Genomic DNA, 23,527 nt, shown 5'->3' on the forward strand with positions numbered 1-23,527 from the left:
AACGGCTGCAAAACCTGTTTTCCCAGCACGGGGACCTTGAGTTCTATAAGATAAAGCCATAAACATGTTTGTCTGAGTCTTCTATCAAAAGTTACAGCTATTTATATGAAGTTGTACAAAAACGCTTTCTTTCGCCAAGACAGTGCGTTTCTCACTGTTACATGCATTTGACTGGGGAACTCGCCCGAAACAAAGTATAGGTTTTCATTATGTGTATAACTTGGAAATCTTAGCTCAAACAGCTGCAAATCCTGTTTTCCCAGCACGGGGACCTTGAGTTCTATAAGATAAAGCCATAAACATGTTTGTCTGAGTCTTCTATCAAAAGTTACAGCTATTTATATGAAGTTGTACAAAAACGCTTTCTTTCGCCAAGACAGTGCGTTTCTCACTGTTACATGCATTTGAATGGGAAACTCACCCGAGACAAAGTATAGGTTTTCATTATGTGAATAATTTTAAAATCTTAGCTCAAACAGCTGCAAAACCTGTTTTCCCAGTACAGGGACCTTGAGTTCTATAAGATAAAGCCATAAACATGTTTGTCTGAGTCTTATATCAAAAGTTACAGCTATTTATATGAAGTTGTACAAAAACGCTTTATTTCGCCAAGACAGTGTGTTTCTCACTGTTACATGCATTTGAATGGGAAACTCGCCTGAAACAAAGTATAGGTTTTCATTATGTGAATAATTTTAAAATCTTAGCTCAATCGGCTGCAAAACATATTTGCCCAGCACGGGGATATTGAGTTCTATAAGATAAAGCCATAAACATGTTTGTCTGAGTCTTCTATCAAAAGTTACAGCTATTTATATGAAGTTGTACAAAAACGCTTTCTTTCGCCAAGACAGTGCGTTTCTCACTGTTACATACATTTGAATGGGGAACTCGCCCGAAACAAAGTATAGGTTTTCATTATGTGTATAACTTGGAAATCTTAGCTCAAACAGCTGCAAATCCTGTTTTCCCAGCACGGGGACCTTGAGTTCTATAAGATAAAGCCATAAACATGTGTATCCGAGTCTTCTATCAAAAGTTACAGCTATTTATATGAAGTTGTACAAAAACGCTTTCTTTCGCCAAGACAGTGCGTTTCTCACTGTTACATGCATTTCAATGGGGAACTCGACCGAAACAAAGTATAGGTTTTCATTATGTGTATAACTTGAAAATCTTAGCTCAAACAGCTGCAAAACCTGTTTTCCCAGCACGGGGATATTGAGTTCTATAAGATAAAGCCATAAACATGTTTGTCTGAGTCTTCTATCAAAAGTTACAGCTATTTATATGAAGTTGTACAAAAACGCTTTCTTTCGCCAAGACAGTGCGTTTCTCACTGTTACATGCATTTGACTGGGGAACTCGCCCGAAACAAAGTATAGGTTTTCATTATGTGTATAACTTGGAAATCTTAGCTCAAACAGCTGCAAATCCTGTTTTCCCAGCACGGGGACCTTGAGTTCTATAAGATAAAGCCATAAACATGTTTGTCTGAGTCTTCTATCAAAAGTTACAGCTATTTATATGAAGTTGTACAAAAACGCTTTCTTTCGCCAAGACAGTGCGTTTCTCACTGTTACATGCATTTGAATGGGGAACTCGACCGAAACAAAGTATAGGTTTTCATTATGTGTATAACTTGAAAATCTTAGCTCAAACAGCTGCAAAACCTGTTTTCCCAGCACGGGGATATTGAGTTCTATAAGATAAAGCCATAAACATGTTTGTCTGAGTCTTCTATCAAAAGTTACAGCTATTTATATGAAGTTGTACAAAAACGCTTTCTTTCGCCAAGACAGTGCGTTTCTCACTGTTACATGCATTTGAATGGGAAACTCACCCGAGACAAAGTATAGGTTTTCATTATGTGAATAATTTTAAAATCTTAGCTCAAACAGCTGCAAAACCTGTTTTCCCAGTACAGGGACATTGAGTTCTATAAGATAAAGCCATAAACATGTTTGTCTGAGTCTTATATCAAAAGTTACAGCTATTTATATGAAGTTGTACAAAAACGCTTTATTTCGCCAAGACAGTGTGTTTCTCACTGTTACATGCATTTGAATGGGAAACTCGCCCGAAACAAAGTATAGGTTTTCATTATGTGTATAACTTGGAAATCTTAGCTCAAACAGCTGCAAATCCTGTTTTCCCAGCACGGGGACCTTGAGTTCTATAAGATAAAGCCATAAACATGTTTGTCTGAGTCTTCTATCAAAAGTTACAGCTATTTATATGAAGTTGTACAAAAACGCTTTCTTTCGCCAAGACAGTGCGTTTCTCACTGTTACATGCATTTGAATTGGGAACTCGCCCGAAACAAAGTATAGGTTTTCATTATGTGTATAACTTGGAAATCTTAGCTCAAACAGCTGCAAATCCTGTTTTCCCAGCACGGGGACCTTGAGTTCTATAAGATAAAGCCATAAACATGTGTATCCGAGTCTTCTATCAAAAGTTACAGCTATTTATATGAAGTTGTACAAAAACGCTTTCTTTCGCCAAGACAGTGCGTTTCTCACTGTTACATGCATTTGACTGGGGAACTCGCCCGAAACAAAGTATAGGTTTTCATTATGTGTATAACTTGGAAATCTTAGCTCAAACAGCTGCAAAACCTGTTTTCCCAGTACAGGGACCTTGAGTTCTATAAGATAAAGCCATAAACATGTTTGTCTGAGTCTTATATCAAAAGTTACAGCTATTTATATGAAGTTGTACAAAAACGCTTTATTTCGCCAAGACAGTGTGTTTCTCACTGTTACATGCATTTGAATGGGAAACTCGGCTGAAACAAAGTATAGGTTTTCATTATGTGAATAATTTTAAAATCTTAGCTCAATCGGCTGCAAAACATATTTGCCCAGCACGGGGATATTGAGTTCTATAAGATAAAGCCATAAACATGTTTGTCTGAGTCTTCTATCAAAAGTTACAGCTATTTATATGAAGTTGTACAAAAACGCTTTCTTTCGCCAAGACAGTGCGTTTCTCACTGTTACATACATTTGAATGGGGAACTCGCCCGAAACAAAGTATAGGTTTTCATTATGTGTATAACTTGGAAATCTTAGCTCAAACAGCTGCAAATCCTGTTTTCCCAGCACGGGGACCTTGAGTTCTATAAGATAAAGCCATAAACATGTGTATCCGAGTCTTCTATCAAAAGTTACAGCTATTTATATGAAGTTGTACAAAAACGCTTTCTTTCGCCAAGACAGTGCGTTTCTCACTGTTACATGCATTTGAATGGGGAACTCGACCGAAACAAAGTATAGGTTTTCATTATGTGTATAACTTGAAAATCTTAGCTCAAACAGCTGCAAAACCTGTTTTCCCAGCACGGGGATATTGAGTTCTATAAGATAAAGCCATAAACATGTTTGTCTGAGTCTTCTATCAAAAGTTACAGCTATTTATATGAAGTTGTACAAAAACGCTTTCTTTCGCCAAGACAGTGCGTTTCTCACTGTTACATGCATTTGAATGGGAAACTCACCCGAGACAAAGTATAGGTTTTCATTATGTGAATAATTTTAAAATCTTAGCTCAAACAGCTGCAAAACCTGTTTTCCCAGTACAGGGACATTGAGTTCTATAAGATAAAGCCATAAACATGTTTGTCTGAGTCTTATATCAAAAGTTACAGCTATTTATATGAAGTTGTACAAAAACGCTTTATTTCGCCAAGACAGTGTGTTTCTCACTGTTACATGCATTTGAATGGGAAACTCGCCTGAAACAAAGTATAGGTTTTCATTATGTGAATAATTTTAAAATCTTAGCTCAATCGGCTGCAAAACATATTTGCCCAGCACGGGGATATTGAGTTCTATAAGATAAAGCCATAAACATGTTTGTCTGAGTCTTCTATCAAAAGTTACAGCTATTTATATGAAGTTGTACAAAAACGCTTTCTTTCGCCAAGACAGTGCGTTTCTCACTGTTACATGCATTTGAATGGGGAACTCGCCCGAAACAAAGTATAGGTTTTCATTATGTGTATAACTTGGAAATCTTAGCTCAAACAGCTGCAAATCCTGTTTTCCCAGCACGGGGACCTTGAGTTCTATAAGATAAAGCCATAAACATGTGTATCCGAGTCTTCTATCAAAAGTTACAGCTATTTATATGAAGTTGTACAAAAACGCTTTCTTTCGCCAAGACAGTGCGTTTCTCACTGTTACATGCATTTGAATGGGGAACTCGACCGAAACAAAGTATAGGTTTTCATTATGTGTATAACTTGAAAATCTTAGCTCAAACAGCTGCAAAACCTGTTTGCCCAGCACGGGGACCTTGAATTATATAAGATAAAACCATAAATACGTAAATCTGAGCCTTCTATCAAAAGTTACAGCGATTTATATGAAGTTGTACAAAAACGCTTTCTTTCGCCAAGACAGTGCGTTTCTCACTGTTACATGCATTTGAATGGGGAACTCGCCCGAAACAAAGTATAGGTTTTCATTATGTGTATAACTTGGAAATCTTAGCTCAAACAGCTGCAAATCCTGTTTTCCCAGCACGGGGACCTTGAGTTCTATAAGATAAAGCCATAAACATGTTTGTCTGAGTCTTCTATCAAAAGTTACAGCTATTTATATGAAGTTGTACAAAAACGCTTTCTTTCGCCAAGACAGTGCGTTTCTCACTGTTACATGCATTTGAATGGGGAACTCGCCCGAAACAAAGTATAGGTTTTCATTATGTGTATAACTTGGAAATCTTAGCTCAAACGGCTGCAAAACCTGTTTTCCCAGCACGGGGACCTTGAGTTCTATAAGATAAAGCCATAAACATGTGTATCCGAGTCTTCTATCAAAAGTTACAGCTATTTATATGAAGTTGTACAAAAACGCTTTCTTTCGCCAAGACAGTGCGTTTCTCACTGTTACATGCATTTGAATGGGGAACTCGACCGAAACAAAGTATAGGTTTTCATTATGTGTATAACTTGAAAATCTTAGCTCAAACAGCTGCAAAACCTGTTTTCCCAGCACGGGGATATTGAGTTCTATAAGATAAAGCCATAAACATGTTTGTCTGAGTCTTCTATCAAAAGTTACAGCTATTTATATGAAGTTGTACAAAAACGCTTTCTTTCGCCAAGACAGTGCGTTTCTCACTGTTACATGCATTTGACTGGGGAACTCGCCCGAAACAAAGTATAGGTTTTCATTATGTGTATAACTTGGAAATCTTAGCTCAAACAGCTGCAAATCCTGTTTTCCCAGCACGGGGACCTTGAGTTCTATAAGATAAAGCCATAAACATGTGTATCCGAGTCTTCTATCAAAAGTTACAGCTATTTATATGAAGTTGTACAAAAACGCTTTCTTTCGCCAAGACAGTGCGTTTCTCACTGTTACATGCATTTGAATGGGGAACTCGACCGAAACAAAGTATAGGTTTTCATTATGTGTATAACTTGAAAATCTTAGCTCAAACAGCTGCAAAACCTGTTTTCCCAGCACGGGGATATTGAGTTCTATAAGATAAAGCCATAAACATGTTTGTCTGAGTCTTCTATCAAAAGTTACAGCTATTTATATGAAGTTGTACAAAAACGCTTTCTTTCGCCAAGACAGTGTGTTTCTCACTGTTACATGCATTTGACTGGGGAACTCGCCCGAAACAAAGTATAGGTTTTCATTATGTGTATAACTTGGAAATCTTAGCTCAAACAGCTGCAAATCCTGTTTTCCCAGCACGGGGACCTTGAGTTCTATAAGATAAAGCCATAAACATGTTTGTCTGAGTCTTCTATCAAAAGTTACAGCTATTTATATGAAGTTGTACAAAAACGCTTTCTTTCGCCAAGACAGTGCGTTTCTCACTGTTACATGCATTTGAATGGGGAACTCGACCGAAACAAAGTATAGGTTTTCATTATGTGTATAACTTGAAAATCTTAGCTCAAACAGCTGCAAAACCTGTTTTCCCAGCACGGGGATATTGAGTTCTATAAGATAAAGCCATAAACATGTTTGTCTGAGTCTTCTATCAAAAGTTACAGCTATTTATATGAAGTTGTACAAAAACGCTTTCTTTCGCCAAGACAGTGCGTTTCTCACTGTTACATGCATTTGACTGGGGAACTCGCCCGAAACAAAGTATAGGTTTTCATTATGTGTATAACTTGGAAATCTTAGCTCAAACAGCTGCAAATCCTGTTTTCCCAGCACGGGGACCTTGAGTTCTATAAGATAAAGCCATAAACATGTGTATCCGAGTCTTCTATCAAAAGTTACAGCTATTTATATGAAGTTGTACAAAAACGCTTTCTTTCGCCAAGACAGTGCGTTTCTCACTGTTACATGCATTTGAATGGGGAACTCGACCGAAACAAAGTATAGGTTTTCATTATGTGTATAACTTGAAAATCTTAGCTCAAACAGCTGCAAAACCTGTTTTCCCAGCACGGGGATATTGAGTTCTATAAGATAAAGCCATAAACATGTTTGTCTGAGTCTTCTATCAAAAGTTACAGCTATTTATATGAAGTTGTACAAAAACGCTTTCTTTCGCCAAGACAGTGTGTTTCTCACTGTTACATGCATTTGACTGGGGAACTCGCCCGAAACAAAGTATAGGTTTTCATTATGTGTATAACTTGGAAATCTTAGCTCAAACAGCTGCAAATCCTGTTTTCCCAGCACGGGGACCTTGAGTTCTATAAGATAAAGCCATAAACATGTTTGTCTGAGTCTTCTATCAAAAGTTACAGCTATTTATATGAAGTTGTACAAAAACGCTTTCTTTCGCCAAGACAGTGCGTTTCTCACTGTTACATGCATTTGACTGGGGAACTCGCCCGAAACAAAGTATAGGTTTTCATTATGTGAATAATTTTAAAATCTTAGCTCAAACAGCTGCAAATCCTGTTTTCCCAGCACGGGGACCTTGAGTTCTATAAGATAAAGCCATAAACATGTTTGTCTGAGTCTTATATCAAAAGTTACAGCTATTTATATGAAGTTGTACAAAAACGCTTTATTTCGCCAAGACAGTGCGTTTCTCACTGTTACATGCATTTGAATGGGGAACTCGACCGAAACAAAGTATAGGTTTTCATTATGTGTATAACTTGGAAATCTTAGCTCACACAGCTGCAAAATCTGTTTGCCCAGCACGGGGATATTGAATTATATAAGATAAAACCATAAATACGTAAATCTGAGCCTTCTATCAAAAGTTACAGCTATTTATATGAAGTTGTACAAAAACGCTTTCTTTCGCCAAGACCGTGCGTTTCTCACTGTTACATGCATTTGAATGGGGAAATCGACCGAAACAAAGTATAGGTTTTCATTATGTGTATAACTTGAAAATCTTAGCTCAAACAGCTGCAAAACCTGTTTTCCCAGCACGGGGACCTTGAGTTTTATAAGATAAAGCCATAAACATGTTTGTCTGAGTCTTCTATCAAAAGTCACAGCTATTTATATGAAGTTGTACAAAAACGCTTTATTTCGCCAAGACAGTGCGTTTCTCACTGTTACATGCATTTGAATGGGGAACTCGACCGAAACAAAGTATAGGTTTTCATTATGTGAATAATTTTAAAATCTTAGCTCAAACGGCTGCAAAACCTGTTTTCCCAGCACGGGGACATTGAGTTCTATAAGATAAAGCCATAAACATGTTTGTCTGAGTCTTCTATCAAAAGTTACAGCTATTTATATGAAGTTGTACAATAACGCTTTATTTCGCCAAGACAGTGCGTTTCTCACTGTTACATGCATTTGAATGGGGAACTCGACCGAAACAAAGTATAGGTTTTCATTATGTGTATAACTTGAAAATCTTAGCTCAAACAGCTGCAAAACCTGTTTTCCCAGCACGGGGACCTTGAGTTCTATAAGATAAAGCCATAAACATGTTTGTCTGAGTCTTATATCAAAAGTTACAGCTATTTATATGAAGTTGTACAAAAACGCTTTATTTCGCCAAGACAGTGCGTTTCTCACTGTTACATGCATTTGAATGGGGAACTCGACCGAAACAAAGTATAGGTTTTCATTATGTGTATAACTTGGAAATCTTAGCTCACACAGCTGCAAAATCTGTTTGCCCAGCACGGGGATATTTAATTATATAAGATAAAACCATAAATACGTAAATCTGAGCCTTCTATCAAAAGTTACAGCTATTTATATGAAGTTGTACAAAAACGCTTTCTTTCGCCAAGACCGTGCGTTTCTCACTGTTACATGCATTTGAATGGGAAACTCGCCTGAAACAAAGTATAGGTTTTCATTATGTGAATAACCCGAAAATCTTAGCTCAAACCTGTTTGCTCAACACGGGAATACTGAATATTATAAGATAAAGCCATAACTACGTAAATCTGAATCTTCTATCAAAAGTTACAGCTAACTTCATGAAGTTGTACAAAAAGGCTTTATTTTGCAAAGATAGTGCGTTTCTGACTATTACATGCGAGACATGTGTCTCTTTACTGTGTTTAAGACACTTTACAGGTCCCTCCCCTAATGAAGAGTAGTGAGCAGCTGATTGGACCATGGAACAGGTGACCACGTTCAAAAAGCCGCTCTGACAGCTCCAGAGGGGAGAGAGAGAGAGAGTGTGTGCAACGAGCGAGTAGCCTGACAGCCTTCGCGGTTCTTACCATGGTTTTCCCAGCCTGTGCTTATCTTGTGTATTTGTGTGAGGGTGAATTGTAAAAGCCGCTCCTAGTGCATTAGCTGAGAGCTTAGGCACTCGTGGGCTGAAGCGGAAGGGGTGAGCTGCCTTTTCTTTTGGAATCGTTTTCTCCTGTTTTCTTGGTCAGGGAGCGAGGGATAGCTCTGTCATTTGTTTGTTATTTTTCTTTCCTAGGGTTTAGTTAGTCTTTTCTGGTGGGTCTTAGTTGGTTTTGTTTATTATTTTGGCCTGGGCTCACCCTGGAGCTATGCTTCTTGTCCTTAAATAAAATCACCTTTTTTTACTCACAACTGGTTTGGATGTTTGGCTTGGGAACCAGGGCGGGGATTTGTCTCTCTCTCCTCCAACCTTATGTGCGTCCCTACACGCCTAGATTAGGGGCGTAACATAAATGGAGTTCAAACACGAAACAAAGTATAGCTTTTTATTTTGTGAATAACTTAAAAATCTTAGCTCACATAGCTTTAAAACTGTTTGCTCAACGGGGATATTGAATTCTATAAGATAAAGCCATAAATACGTATATCTGAGTTTCCTATCAAAAGTTACAGCTGTCTTCATGAAGTTGTAAACCCTTTATTTCGCCGAGACAGTGCGTTTCTGACTTTTACATGCATTTGAATGGAGTTCTCGCACGAAACAAAGTATAGGCTTTCATTTTTTCAATAACTGGAAGCTCTTGGCTCAAACAGCTGCAAAACCTGTTTCCCCAGCACGGAGATGCTGAATTGTATAAGGCAAAGCCATATTGATGTGTGTCTGAGCCTTCTATCAAAAGTTACAGGTAACTTCATGAAGCTGTACAAAAACACTTTATTTCGCCGAGACCGTGCGTTTCTGACTATTACATGCATTTGAATGGAGTTCTCGCACGAAACAAAGTATAGGTTTTCATCTTGTGAATAACTTGAAAATCTTAGCTCACATAGCTTTAAAACTGTTTGCTCAACACGGGGATATTGAATTCGATAAGATAAAGCCATAAATACGCATATCTGAGTCTCCTATCAAAAGTTAGAGCTGTCTTCATGAAGTTGTAAACGCTTTATTTCGCCAAGACAGTGCGTTTCTGACTATTACATGCATTTGAATGGAGTTGTCGCACGAAACAAAGCATAGGTATTCATTTTGTGAATAACTTGAAAATCTTAGATCAAACAGCTGCAAAACCTGTTTGCTCAACACGGGGATATCGAACTTTATAAAATAAAGCCATAAATATGTTTATATGCGTCTTCTATCAAAAGTTACAGCTGTCTTGAATGAAAGCATTATAGCAGCTTACCTCGATCATGTGGTAGAACAGACACATGGGCCACCTACGTGTCCTTCTATGGCAGGAGTAGTTGCCACAAACCTGCAAAACAAAAAGAAATGATCAGGTGACATGAACAGATTTATACAGCCATAAGCAAGAGATTCTTCCTGCCTGTGGGCGTCAAACTGGACCCCCCCCCCCTCCTTACTGTAACTATCAAAACTATCATAGTCTAAAACTATCATCTCATATCAAAACTATTATAATCACATTATGACTTTATCAGTTATAACAATGAGAAACGGTAAACAATTTGGCAAATAATACTTATAATTTAAAAATAAATAAAATAAATAAAATAATAATAAATAATAATAATAAATAATAATAAAATGAAAATAAATACTTATAATTGTGCTTACCTGGTCCAAATGATCCACAGTCCCTTTGCATTTGTTATAATCCAGGATGATGTGGGGCTTTCTCTTCCCAGAGTCCTGGACTTGTAGCTCACGGTGCCTGGTGCTCAATAAGACAACCTTTTTTCTTTGCTTGGGGATGTAGGAAACCACAGCCTTGGCCCCCCCCCCCCCCCCCCCCCCCGTAGCGACCTGGACGGGAGAGACGATCATCGAATCTTACTGCCCGATTAATTTGCTCAAATCTTTTTTTTTTTTTTTTTTTGACATGGTAGCATGAAACAGAAGAGCCCTGTCTCCCCATTTCACAGGCTTGTTGTCGTTTCATGTTGAGACCTGTACAGGCCAGCCAGCATCACAAGCCCCATGTAAGCCTGCAACTCCTCATCTATGTCCTTCCAGTCTTTTACTGACCTGTTGCCCCTGCAGGTTGGTGAAATGCAGGATTAGCTGCATAATGTCCTCTGCAAAAAAAAAGATGGAAAGTGCTCACAGGGCTGCTGATCCTATACGAATTGCATAATGGGTTGGTCCTGGGGTTAAAATGGGGGGAGGAAAAAATGGCAGGACCTCTTCGTGTGTGGGTTGCCACATGATTTCTCCATTTTTAGATCTCCACTGGCCATCCTCCAGTCTTGTCTCTTCCTCCTGCTCTTCTTCCTCCTTCTCCTTCTCCTCCTCCGCACATGAGCTGCAAAGCTCCTTGGTGCCTGGCAAAAATTCTTCTTCGCTGTCAGAAGTATCTCCACTGCTTGTGGAGAGTGCAAAACTGCAGCAACAGCCTCCTCTAAACTGAGTGCACGCTTCATTGTGTCTGTGCAGAAATGACCACTCAGACCAGGCTGCAAAGTATTCTCATAGACTTCAAAGGTGCACCTGAATAAACATGCTATACCATACATCCAATAAGAGAGAGGAGGCACACTCTTGATCAAGAAAAAACATAAGCGCACGCCTTTGATCTCTTCCCCCCTCTCTCTCTCTCTCTCTCTCTCTCTCTCTCTCTCTCTCTCTCTCACACACACACACACACACACACACACACACATGCACATACATACATACACAATACCATTTTATGGTGGTTAGCTGTTTTATTGTCATGCATTTTACAAGGTAAGATAACCATGTCCTGCATTCAAAACCACTGAAAATGTCTATGGTGGTGCTGTGCCTAATATTGTGCTGGTGTATGCTGGGTAATCGCACAGCTAGCGACTGGGTGACTTTATTCACCCGCTTCGGCTGTTATCAGTCCATATCCCCTAGATATGGACCATCGCCTGCTAGATTGTTCAGAAGGTTGTTATCATCCATCCAGATGGAGGATCACTAACAGGAGCGTGGGAAGACTCCAGAATCCACTCTGGCTGCAATGTGTGTACAGGTAAGACCGTTTAAACGGACAGCATTTATAGAATGACTATTAAAAGTCAGACCAGCGAGTGTCAATAATGTTAATGTGGTTATGTTAGTAATACACCGAGTGCTAATATAACAGCTTTAAGATGCATTTGTAGATGTTATTACGTGTTTTACCGTCTTTATGGTGCTAGCTTAAAGTTACGGTGTAAACGTTAGCTTATATTGGAGTAAAGCTGTTACTGTTTAAACGATGTTAGCACAGAAATATTAGCTTCTGTCATGACTGACGAAGTTACTAGTTAATAAAGTTTCCAGTAAAGTGTTTAATCGCAGCCACAGACTGACAGCAAATATCTCGATTAGCTTCAGTGCATCTGTAATAAATATGTGCAAGTTTCAGTGCTTCGTTTAAACTGTATGATACTTATACTGACCCAGGGTCAGTGTAAAATACAATCCTAGCTGTGTGAACAAAGCCTGGCTCCTTTAATCCTGCATGAAAAACCTCAGGATGCAGGCTATTATTACTCTTTCCTGCTGGCACACCTGTCACACCTGAGAGTCAGCTAGAAACTTACAGTGACGTGGACATCATGCAAAGACTGCCAGACTCTGTAATACTGCAAATGATCAGTGACTCAAGTTAACACTAAACTTTAAACAGTACCTCTGTGTCTCTGTGTGCTGAACATTTAGGATTGAGTCAGGCTGCATCTGTGTTAGTCCTCTGACAGACTGGTGACCTGTCCAGGTGTGCTCTACCTATGACTACTGGGACAGGCTCTAGCTCCTGTAATAGAAATTTTATGTTATTCTCATTTAAAGCATTTAAGTGCTTATGCATATGCTTAGTTGTGACACTGTTATAGACTGTTCAATGAAAGTTTCTAAAACTAGATGAACTTACTTCAGCAGTTTGAGAAAACAACTCCCTTTACAGGTGCTGATAACGTCAAGGGCACAAAACAGCATAACCATTGATCCGTTAGGTTTCATAGCGAGACACGTGAAGTGGCAGAGCTGACATGACTGAACTGTGATGTTTGATGTGTGTTTGCTCTCCTGTGCACAGTAATAAATAGCATGATCACAGCTCTTTCTGTGTTGCAGACTTTATTTAAAAAATTCCATGACATCTACTATAACTGAACCAACCTGGTGCTCTTCATTTATGGAGGCTGTTGAGTCTGAATGTTGGATGTTGTGTATCTCGTGTTCTCTGGGCTTTGTTGTCCTCAGTCTTTTTGCAGGATCAGAAAACAAAACCGGTAGGCGCGTAAATGTTTCTTCTCCATGATGTTTCTTCAAATGTTTCTTCTGGATGATGATATGACCGTGACATGGGATGCCACCTTTGGTCTTGTGACGAAGCAAAGCTCAGGAAGAAGTGTGATTAAATGGTACCCACATGTTGAGAAGGATGTACAGGGCACCTGCAGCCAAATCCAAGCTTCAGCTTAGTTGTAGTTGCAGAATGCTATAGGACTGAGACATCTAAGGCATCAAATGTTTGATTAAATGGATGAAAAAGAGAAGTTTTTTCCCTATAATTATCACTTCTTAAAATCTGTAGCAACTTCAAGTCTGTCAGCATGCTGAGCATGCTCAGAATGTGACAATATATTTTTGTTCAATATTTAATTTCTTTCAGTTGCAATTGTTAAATGAAAAAATATATATTCTTATAATTTAGCAAACGAATTTATCAAAAAAAAAAAAATACATATATCTGTATTAGTTTTAGTAAATTAATTTGACACCTGTATTGAAAATACCATATTGTATTCATACAGAATCAGTATGGTATCATTGTTTGTCTGTTCACTGATTGTTGAAGCTAAGAGCTACTTTGATCTGTTTAGATCTAAAGTATCCAAAGTTGAGTTCTAATGTTTCTTCACCCCTGTGTGTGTGATATGTGATTTCCTACATGCTGGCAGAGCAGAGCAGCAGTTTGTGCTCACAGATGGTGACAGTGTGGAGAGACGGTGGTATTTCCTCAGAAGAACCAGCAGAGTCACAAAGGACACCAGTCCATCTCACCACCTTGACTTGCTGACTGATGTTCGTCTGCACTGCACAGAGGAAATCAACTGACCGAGGTTTGTCCAGTGACGTGTTATGAAATGTATATTTGTTTTATGCTTACAGATATGTTTTTCTTGACAGAGGCTCTGCAGAGGTTAGACAAAGCAGAGAAAACATGTGCTTTACATTTTACTGTGATTTATTGAGATATTTGTTGCCTGATGTTCAGCAGGAATGGAGAAATAGAATCAAAGGGAGATGTTTTTCCTGTTTTTGTAATGATGTAAGTAAATCTTCAATATTATTTATTTGCTTGGTTATATTAGGAGCGTTTCTGAGTGAAGGGGAGAGGAGTCATCATCCAGGTAAAGTGACGTGGATCAGTGGATACACTTGTCTCCCCTTTAAAGGAGACGATCCAAGTCATCCTTAAATGTTAGTGCTTTCAAATACACAAACATTTTTAAAGGACAAAAATGAACATCCAACTTTGACTGTAATACAAAATAAATCTTTGCATGTGTGTTTTCAAACTCTCAGATGGGCAGTATATCAGTCTTGGACTGTCTAACCTGCCGGAGCAGCACTGAATGACCACCGCACGAGCATGTTCCTGCAACATTCAGCATCTGATCCTTCATCTGTGTGCTTCTGCTTTTGGTAAGTAGAGTTACCCAACTCCAGTAACTCTAAACACATGCCATCCATTTCTAACGGCCTGGTTACTTCCTGTCAGTTACTTTAGAAACCATGTGGTCACCTGACCTAACACTGTTTCTTCTTCTTCCCCTTAATGTTGAAGTGTCAAATGTCAAACAGCTGGAGAGGAAACTACACCAGTGTACTGGGATGTTTCAGCAACACGTGCCAGATGCTGTTCCTTCATGGTGACATCACCAGAGACAGTCCCGCCCACCTCAGGACCCATTGATTATGATGATCTGATCCATCAAACCCCCAGCAGGTGAACTTTATTCATGACATAACACCGCAACAATGTAAAAAATTAAACAGCAACAGTCTAAATGTAAAGTGCATTCTAAAGCCCTCTTCAATAAATTGTATGCAAAGAGTCATTCAGGTCACTACAGAACCCAGAGTCTTCATCATTAAATCTCTGGTTGCTTCATTTTTTCTATCCTATATCAGATATTTTAAAGGTTAGCTTAGGTAAAGTTCCATTCTCATGGTGAGGCAAAGTGCTTTATGTGTGTGTGTGCGTGTGTCATGAACGGCTATAAAAGGCCTATAATTAAAGAACAAAGTGGGGTTTGAGTTCGAGTTGCGGCAGACTGTCACTACTTGTAAATGGAACGCAGCCTTCCTACGGCGGACAGCTAATAACAGGAATCGGACGCGGTCCAGCCAAGTCCACAGCAACCACCATAGCAACCGCCTAGCATGACCTTAAAAACATATTCTGTCTTCATAACTATCAAAATCGTGAAATGATTTGCAAAGTGTGAAAGTGTTACAGCTGCAGAGAGCTATGGCGGTATCTATGGAAGCTGTTTACATAGCTAATAATATACGATGTAACCATGGAGACAGTCAGTCACTTGAGCTAGCGGTGCATGTTTACTACAGTGAATAAGGTGATTGAGTGCACAGCGTCCACACTCTGCAGGGGATAAAGACATTACTTCAATATTATTTTATATTGATATCTATTAGCCTTCTGTTGACCATCACCTCAGGTTCACCATTATAGTTTCAGCATACAAATGCACACTGTCTAAACACATTCAAAAACTCATGTCTCAGAGATAAGCACAGCTGTTCATGTTTGTCATTAGAGTTTTATTTGTAAGAAAATTATGAACTTCATATTGTGCATTAAATAAAAGAACATTTCACAACTCTGAGTCAACAGAAACAGGTAACAGAAATGTCTCTAATGTGTACAGTGTAGTGTAAGCATTAAAAGATCATAAAGGAAAAACTAACATTTATGTGAAACTAATTGTAATAAAAAATGAGCAGGTGCTTTATAGATTTAAAAGAAAGAATCTGAAAACAACACTTTTTTGGTCTAAGTGATCAAAGTAGAAAAAAGAACTGATGTTCAAGAACAAACCGTAGCTGCACTAATATTACACATCTCGATCGTTGTACTGAACAGACATGTTGCTTTTAAAACCACATGCAGTGTGTGACCATGACTGTTCACTGAGACCATGAACGCCACTTCGCTGAAGCATTCTTCTTCTTCTTCTTGCCATTAAATTGGAAGCAGAAGCAGCACGAGCTGATTTGATCTACTGAAAGGAAAAAGCAGAACATCTGAGTTGAAACCAGTCAGCTGAAATCATTAAGACAGGAACAAATTCAATGCAGTGTCTCAAGTGGCTTAGCCTGTTACAACTGTTGATACAAGCTAAATACGGTTAACACACAGTGTCAGGGAGCTCCAGTGTGGGAACTAGTGGCTTTAGGTTTGTAGTCATTTAACTTTCATCCATTCATTCATTTAATTCAGGAGGAAGAAATGCCAGGTTGGTGCAGGCTGGTTACATGCATTTGGTCCCATGCTGTCTTTAATTAAATGACTTGGTTCATTTTATGGCTGGGCTGTATGTGGGGTTATATCATGTTATTTGGGCAGGAGTACCTGTCCCCTGTTAGACTTAGAAAGTTTCTCCATAAGTAGAGTTTCTAACTCTTCTAGCACATCTGTGGCTGACAGCTTTTTGGTGGCTCTTTTTACCCCACACTGGTTGTGAGTGTGTAAATAGCCCCACTAGTTATTTTGGGTTGCAGTTAACTAGGGGAGGAAGGGGTGGGTATGCCATGATTAGGTGAATAACAATTATATGTGATACATAAATTTCACAATGCATGCATATATCTCTATCAATTAAACCTGGCCTGAGGGCTGCCATTTTTTACATTCAGTTATTTCTCTTAGAAATGTTGGAACTAAATAATGAATGTGTTACAGTTAAAGTGAAACACTGGTCAGTGTAAATGGCTCATTGGGACACAGAAACCTTTAAATTAAACCTGATATCTAGTGTCAAACAATATCAAAGCTGTAAAAGATGTTTACATTCAGAATTTATAAAACTATGATTGTAAATAAATTCAAACAAGTGAGCTTTTCTCTTTGTGCTGAATATCAACACTGTGGTTTCTTAGACTGTAAGCTTTACTTTAGTGCAACCAGTTGCAGAAGCTGCCACTCCAAATGTCTTTTGATAACAAGAAAAAAATACCTTTTCAGTACACGGCCTGAAGTAGTTCTCCGACATCTTCTGCAATCGGCTTTGTCTGCTGGTTTGAAGACAATAAACCACAAAAAAGATGATTTAGTCACTTTGTCTGCGTCATGCAGCTCGAATGTGTCGTGTAACGATGTTGAATAGCCGTCGTTATCCCTCTGCTTTGAGCCTTTTATCAAAAGTTACAGCTAACTTCATGAAGTTGTACAAAAAGGCTTCATTTCGCCGAGACAGTGCATTTCTGACTATTACATGCATTTGAATGGAGTTCTTGCACGAAACAAAGTATAAGTTTTCATTATGTGAATAACTTGTATTTTACACTGACCCTGGGTCAGTATCAACTTCATGAAGACAGCTGTAACTTTTGATAGAGGACTCACACACAAACATATTTATGGCTTTGCCTTATAGAATTCAGCATCTCCGTGCTGAGGAAATAGGTTTTGCAGCTGTTTGAGCTAAGATTTTCAAGTTATTCACAAATTGAAAACCTATACTTTGTGTCGGGCGAGAACTCCATTCAAATGCATGTAATAGCGAGAAACGCACTAACGTGGTGAAATAAAGCGTTTTTCCATAAACTTCATAAAGACAGCTGTAAATTTTGAGAGAAGACTCACACACACATTGGGGGGATATTGAAGTCTATAAGATAAAGCCATGAATATGTTTGTCTGAGTCTTCTATCAAAAGTTACAGCAAGCTCTATGAAGTTGATGAGAAACGCTTTACTTCGCCAAGACAGTGCGTTTTTCACTGTTACATGCATTTGAATTTAGTTCTTGCCCGACACAAAGTATAGGTTTTAATTTGTGAATAACTTGAAAATCTTAGCTCAAACAGCTGCAAAACCTATTTCCTGAGCACTGAGATGCTGAATTCTATAAGGCAAAGCCATAAATATGTGTGTGTGATTCTTCTATCAACAGTTACAGCTGTCTTCTTGAAGTTGATACTGACCCAGGGTCAGTGTAAAATACAATCCTAGCTGTGTGAACAAAGCTTGGCTCCTTTAATCCTGCATGACAAACCTCAGGATGCAGGTTATTATTACTCTTTCCTGCTGGCACACCTGAGAGTCAGCTAGAAACTTACAGTGACGTGGACATCATGCAAAGACTGCCAGACTCTGTAATACTGTGAATGATCAGTGACTCAAGTTAACACTAAACTTTAAACAGTACCTCTGTGTCTCTGTGTGCTGAACATTTAGGATTGAGTCTGCATTGACTTTATTTATTGAGACTTTAATGTGCTAAAAGCAGGTTGAAGACAGCTCAGAAACATTTGAAGATTAAAATTTAGCATTATGGCTGCTGGTGGTTTGTAAAGCCTATACTCAGCTGTAGTTTTTGTTACTAATTTATGTTTGTTGTTGTTTAACACAGATTTCAGAAGAGCAAATATGCTTAATAGTTTAACTAGATTTCATTTGTCAGTGTGGGACTGCTGAGTTACCTGAAGAACTCATTTCATTCATTCTCCACATGATGTTCATATACAGAAATGTTTCACAGGAACTGGTTCCTCCCAAACTGTGAACTAGTGTGTTTCCATAGATTATCTCTGTATGAATGTACTTTTAAATGAAGGCAAGTGTTTGTCCTTTTTTGTTCCTCAGTTACAGTACGTGATATCTTGATATCAGGCGGTCAACACTGGGGGAAGACAAGAAGCAGACGTACTTCCAAGAGGGAGCTGCAGTGAGGACACAGCCAGGTCACTGAGGTCAGAGGTCAGAATCTGAAACAGCTCAGGTTTATATTTTAGGGGTTATAAAAAATCAAAATGTATTTATGAAGAAACCTTTAAATAATAGTCATAATTATGATTATTATAAGAAATATCAAACATTTAAGTGGATTTTCTGTTACACATATTGTATTATCCCTGCAATAAACTGGCAGCCTGTCTTTGTCCTGTATCAGCTGGGATAGGCTTCATCCTCCCGCAACCCTGAATTGGATACATTGTATTCCAATTATGTAATCTGATCATTTACAAACTCAAGGTATCTAATCAAAATGTAAGTAATAATTATAAAATGGGAAAGCAGAAATAAGTGTGACATAAATGTAAATGTGTTAGCTGACATAGAGGACAGCTACATGTAGTCTGAAAAACCTTTGTTGTCAAGTTTGCAGGTATATCAGCACGAGACATTCTTACATAGAAGAGTCTGTTAAAGTCTCTAACTCAGTGAAGCATTATTGGTCCCGTCTGTTTGGATAAATATAGTAAGTTGATGTTTGTCCATTTATTGACACATTTTCTTAAGTGCTTATCCAGTTCAGGATCACAGTGGAGCTGCAGCTGGATATGTTCATTAAATAAACCTTACAAAAGTTAACAATAAACCTGCATCCATGTACGTTGTTGTCCACAGGATAAGAAAATCAAACTGGAACACTGTGGAACATGTTAATAAATGTTTGTGTGTTTATGCCTGTGTCTTTCACAGGAGGCGCTGGAAGGTTTCCCTAATAGTTCCTGGTGAATCAAAGCAGAACCATAAAGGTTGCTGGATTGCATGATGGCCTTACCCCTGAGCAGTCATCCTGTTAAAGGAGGAACCAGTTAGAAGCTGTTTTCAAAGTAGCTGAGCAGATTTCATCTCAAGTAAGCGATTAACTGTTTGTTCATCTGTTCTGCCACTTAAAGAGCATTTAAGGACGTCTTTCGAGTGTCCAGCTGAATTAATTCTACTGGCTCTCATGGTCATTTGTTATTATAGACATATTTTTCATGTTCATCCAGCTATTTAGTAAATTCTATCTATTTAGTAATATCCGTCAGCTATAAAATGTAATATAGATATAAAAAATATCTAAATATCTCCTGCACTTTATATTTTAATGATGTAAGTCTGTTATCGTGTTACATTAGCATTCCTCACATATCAATGAGATGCTGTACAGTACAATCCTACTGACGCAGCAGAGGGATAACGACGGCTATTCAACATCGTTACACGACACATTCGAGCTGCATGACACAGACAAAGTGACTAAATCATCTTTTTTATGGTTTATTGTCTTCAAACCAGCAGACAAAGCCGATTGCAGAAGATTTCGGAGAAGAACTTCAGGCCGTGTACTGAAAAGGTATTTTTTTCTTGTTATCAAAAGACATTTGGAGTGGCAGCTTCTGCAACTGGTTGCACTAAAGTAAAGCTTACAGTCTAAGAAACCACAGTGTTGATATTCAGCACAAAGAGAAAAGCTCACTTGTTTGAATTTATTTACAATCATAGTTTTATAAATTCTGAATGTAAACATCTTTTACAGCTTTGATATTGTTTGACACTAGATATCAGGTTTAATTTAAAGGTTTCTGTGTCCCAATGAGCCATTTACACTGACCAGTGTTTCACTTTAACTGTAACACATTCATTATTTAGTTCCAACATTTCTAAGAGAAATAACTGAATGTAAAAAATGGCAGCCCTCAGGCCAGGTTTAATTGATAGAGATATATGCATGCATTGTGAAATTTATGTATCACATATAATTGTTATTCACCTAATCATGGCATACCCACCCCTTCCTCCCTAGTTAACTGCAACCCAAAATAACTAGTGGGGCTATTTACACACTCACAACCAGTGTGGGGTAAAAAGAGCCACCAAAAAGCTGTCAGCCACAGATGTGCTAGAAGAGTTAGAAACTCTACTTATGGAGAAACTTTCTAAGTCTAACAGGGGACAGGTACTCCTGCCCAAATAACATGATATAACCCCACATACAGCCCAGCCATAAAATGAACCAAGTCATTTAATTAAAGACAGCATGGGACCAAATGCATGTAACCAGCCTGCACCAACCTGGCATTTCTTCCTCCTGAATTAAATGAATGAATGGATGAAAGTTAAATGACTACAAACCTAAAGCCACTAGTTCCCACACTGGAGCTCCCTGACACTGTGTGTTAACCGTATTTAGCTTGTATCAACAGTTGTAACAGGCTAAGCCACTTGAGACACTGCATTGAATTTGTTCCTGTCTTAATGATTTCAGCTGACTGGTTTCAACTCAGATGTTCTGCTTTTTCCTTTCAGTAGATCAAATCAGCTCGTGCTGCTTCTGCTTCCAATTTAATGGCAAGAAGAAGAAGAAGAATGCTTCAGCGAAGTGGCGTTCATGGTCTCAGTGAACAGTCATGGTCACACACTGCATGTGGTTTTAAAAGCAACATGTCTGTTCAGTACAACGATCGAGATGTGTAATATTAGTGCAGCTACGGTTTGTTCTTGAACATCAGTTCTGTTTTCTACTTTGATCACTTAGACCAAAAAAGTGTTGTTTTCAGATTCTTTCTTTTAAATCTATAAAGCACCTGCTCATTTTTTATTACAATTAGTTTCACATAAATGTTAGTTTTTCCTTTATGATCTTTTAATGCTTACACTACACTGTACACATTAGAGACATTTCTGTTACCTGTTTCTGTTGACTCAGAGTTGTGAAATGTTCTTTTATTTAATGCACAATATGAAGTTCATAATTTTCTTACAAATAAAACTCTAATGACAAACATGAACAGCTGTGCTTATCTCTGAGACATGAGTTTTTGAATGTGTTTAGACAGTGTGCATTTGTATGCTGAAACTATAATGGTGAACCTGAGGTGATGGTCAACAGAAGGCAAATATATATCAATATAAAACAATATTGAAGTAATGTCTTTACCCCCTGCAGAGTGTGGACGCTGTGCACTCAATCACCTTATTCACTGTAGAAAACGTGACTGACTGTCTCCATGGTTACATCGTATATTATTATCTATGTAAACAGCTTCCATAGATACCGCCATAGCTCTCTGCAGCTGTAACACTTTCACACTTTGCAAATCATTTCACGATTTTGATAGTTATGAAGACAGAATATGTTTTTAAGGTCATGCTAGGCGGTTGCTATGGTGGTTGCTGTGGACTTGGCTGGACCGCATCCGATTCCTGTTATTAGCTGTCCGCCGTAGGAAGGCTGCGTTCCATTTACAAGTAGTGACAGTCTGCCGCAACTCGAACTCAAACCCCGCTTTGTTCTTTAATTATAGGCCTTTTATAGCCGTTCATGACACGCGCACACACACACATAAAGCACTTTGCCTCACCATGAGAATGGAACTTTACCTAAGCTAACCTTTAAAATATCTGATATAGGATAGAAAAATGAAGCAACCAGAGATTTAATGATGAAGACTCTAAAACCCACGGTCTTGACAAAATAAAGCGTTTTTGTACAACTTCATATAAATAGCTGTAACTTTTAAAATTATTCACATAATGAAAACCTATACTTTGTTTCGGTCGAGTTTCCCATTCAAATGCATGTAACAGTGAGAAACGCACTGTCTTGGCGAAATAAAGCGTTTTTGAACAACTTCATATAAATCGCTGTAACTTTTGATAGAAGACTCAGACAAACATGTTTATGGCTTTATCTTATAGAACTCAATATCCCCGTGCTGGGCAAACAGGTTTTGGAGCCGTTTGAGCTAAGATTTTAAAATTATTCACATAATGAAAACCTATACTTTGTCTCGGGTGAGTTTCCCATTCAAATGCATGTAACAGTGAGAAACACACTGTCTTGGCGAAATAAAGCGTTTTTGTACAACTTCATATAAATCGCTGTAACTTTTGATAGAAGACTCAGACAAACATGTTTATGGCTTTATCTTATAGAACTCAATATCCCCGTGCGGGGCATACAGGTTTTGCAGCCGTTTGAGCTAAGATTTTAAAATTATTCACATAATGAAAACCTATACTTTGTCTCGGGTGAGTTTCCCATTCAAATGCATGTAACAGTGAGAAACACACTGTCTTGGCGAAATAAAGCGTTTTTGAACAACTTCATATAAATCGCTGTAACTTTTGATAGAAGACTCAGACAAACATGTTTATGGCTTTATCTTATAGAACTCAATATCCCCGTGCTGGGCAAATATGTTTTGCAGCCGATTGAGCTAAGATTTTAAAATTATTCACATAATGAAAACCTATACTTTGTTTCAGGCGAGTTTCCCATTCAAATGCATGTAACAGTGAGAAACACACTGTCTTGGCGAAATAAAGCGTTTTTGTACAACTTCATATAAATCGCTGTAACTTTTGATAGAAGACTCAGACAAACATGTTTATGGCTTTATCTTATAGAACTCAATATCCCCGTGCTGGGCAAACAGAACAGGTTTTGCAGCCGTTTGAGCTAAGATTTTAAAATTATTCACATAATGAAAACCTATACTTTGTCTCGGGTGAGTTTCCCATTCAAATGCATGTAACAGTGAGAAACACACTGTCTTGGCGAAATAAAGCGTTTTTGTACAACTTCATATAAATCGCTGTAACTTTTGATAGAAGACTCAGACAAACATGTTTATGGCTTTATCTTATAGAACTCAATATCCCCGTGCGGGGCAAACAGGTTTTGCAGCCGTTTGAGCTAAGATTTTAAAATTATTCACATAATGAAAACCTATACTTTGTTTCATGCGAGTTTCCCATTCAAATGCATGTAACAGTGAGAAACACACTGTCTTGGCGAAATAAAGCG

At 38.2% G+C, this 23,527-nt stretch overlaps 1 long non-coding RNA gene across 1 annotated transcript; it reads left to right on the plus strand.

Moving 5' to 3' along the window:
• Positions 1-14,285: 14,285 nt before the first annotated feature.
• LOC146652919 (uncharacterized) lies at positions 14,286-21,493 on the plus strand. The gene is made up of 6 exons (XR_014907738.1): positions 14,286-14,403; positions 14,546-14,707; positions 18,589-18,695; positions 19,429-19,586; positions 20,014-20,071; positions 21,025-21,493. It is a non-coding gene; the product is annotated as an uncharacterized LOC146652919 (long non-coding RNA).
• Positions 21,494-23,527: the final 2,034 nt, after the last annotated feature.

Source organism: Rhamphochromis longiceps, linkage group LG15 (assembly GCF_057381845.1).
Source record: "Rhamphochromis longiceps isolate RC_006_pf linkage group LG15, R_longiceps_female_GT1.1, whole genome shotgun sequence".
Lineage (NCBI taxonomy): Eukaryota > Metazoa > Chordata > Actinopteri > Cichliformes > Cichlidae > Rhamphochromis > Rhamphochromis longiceps.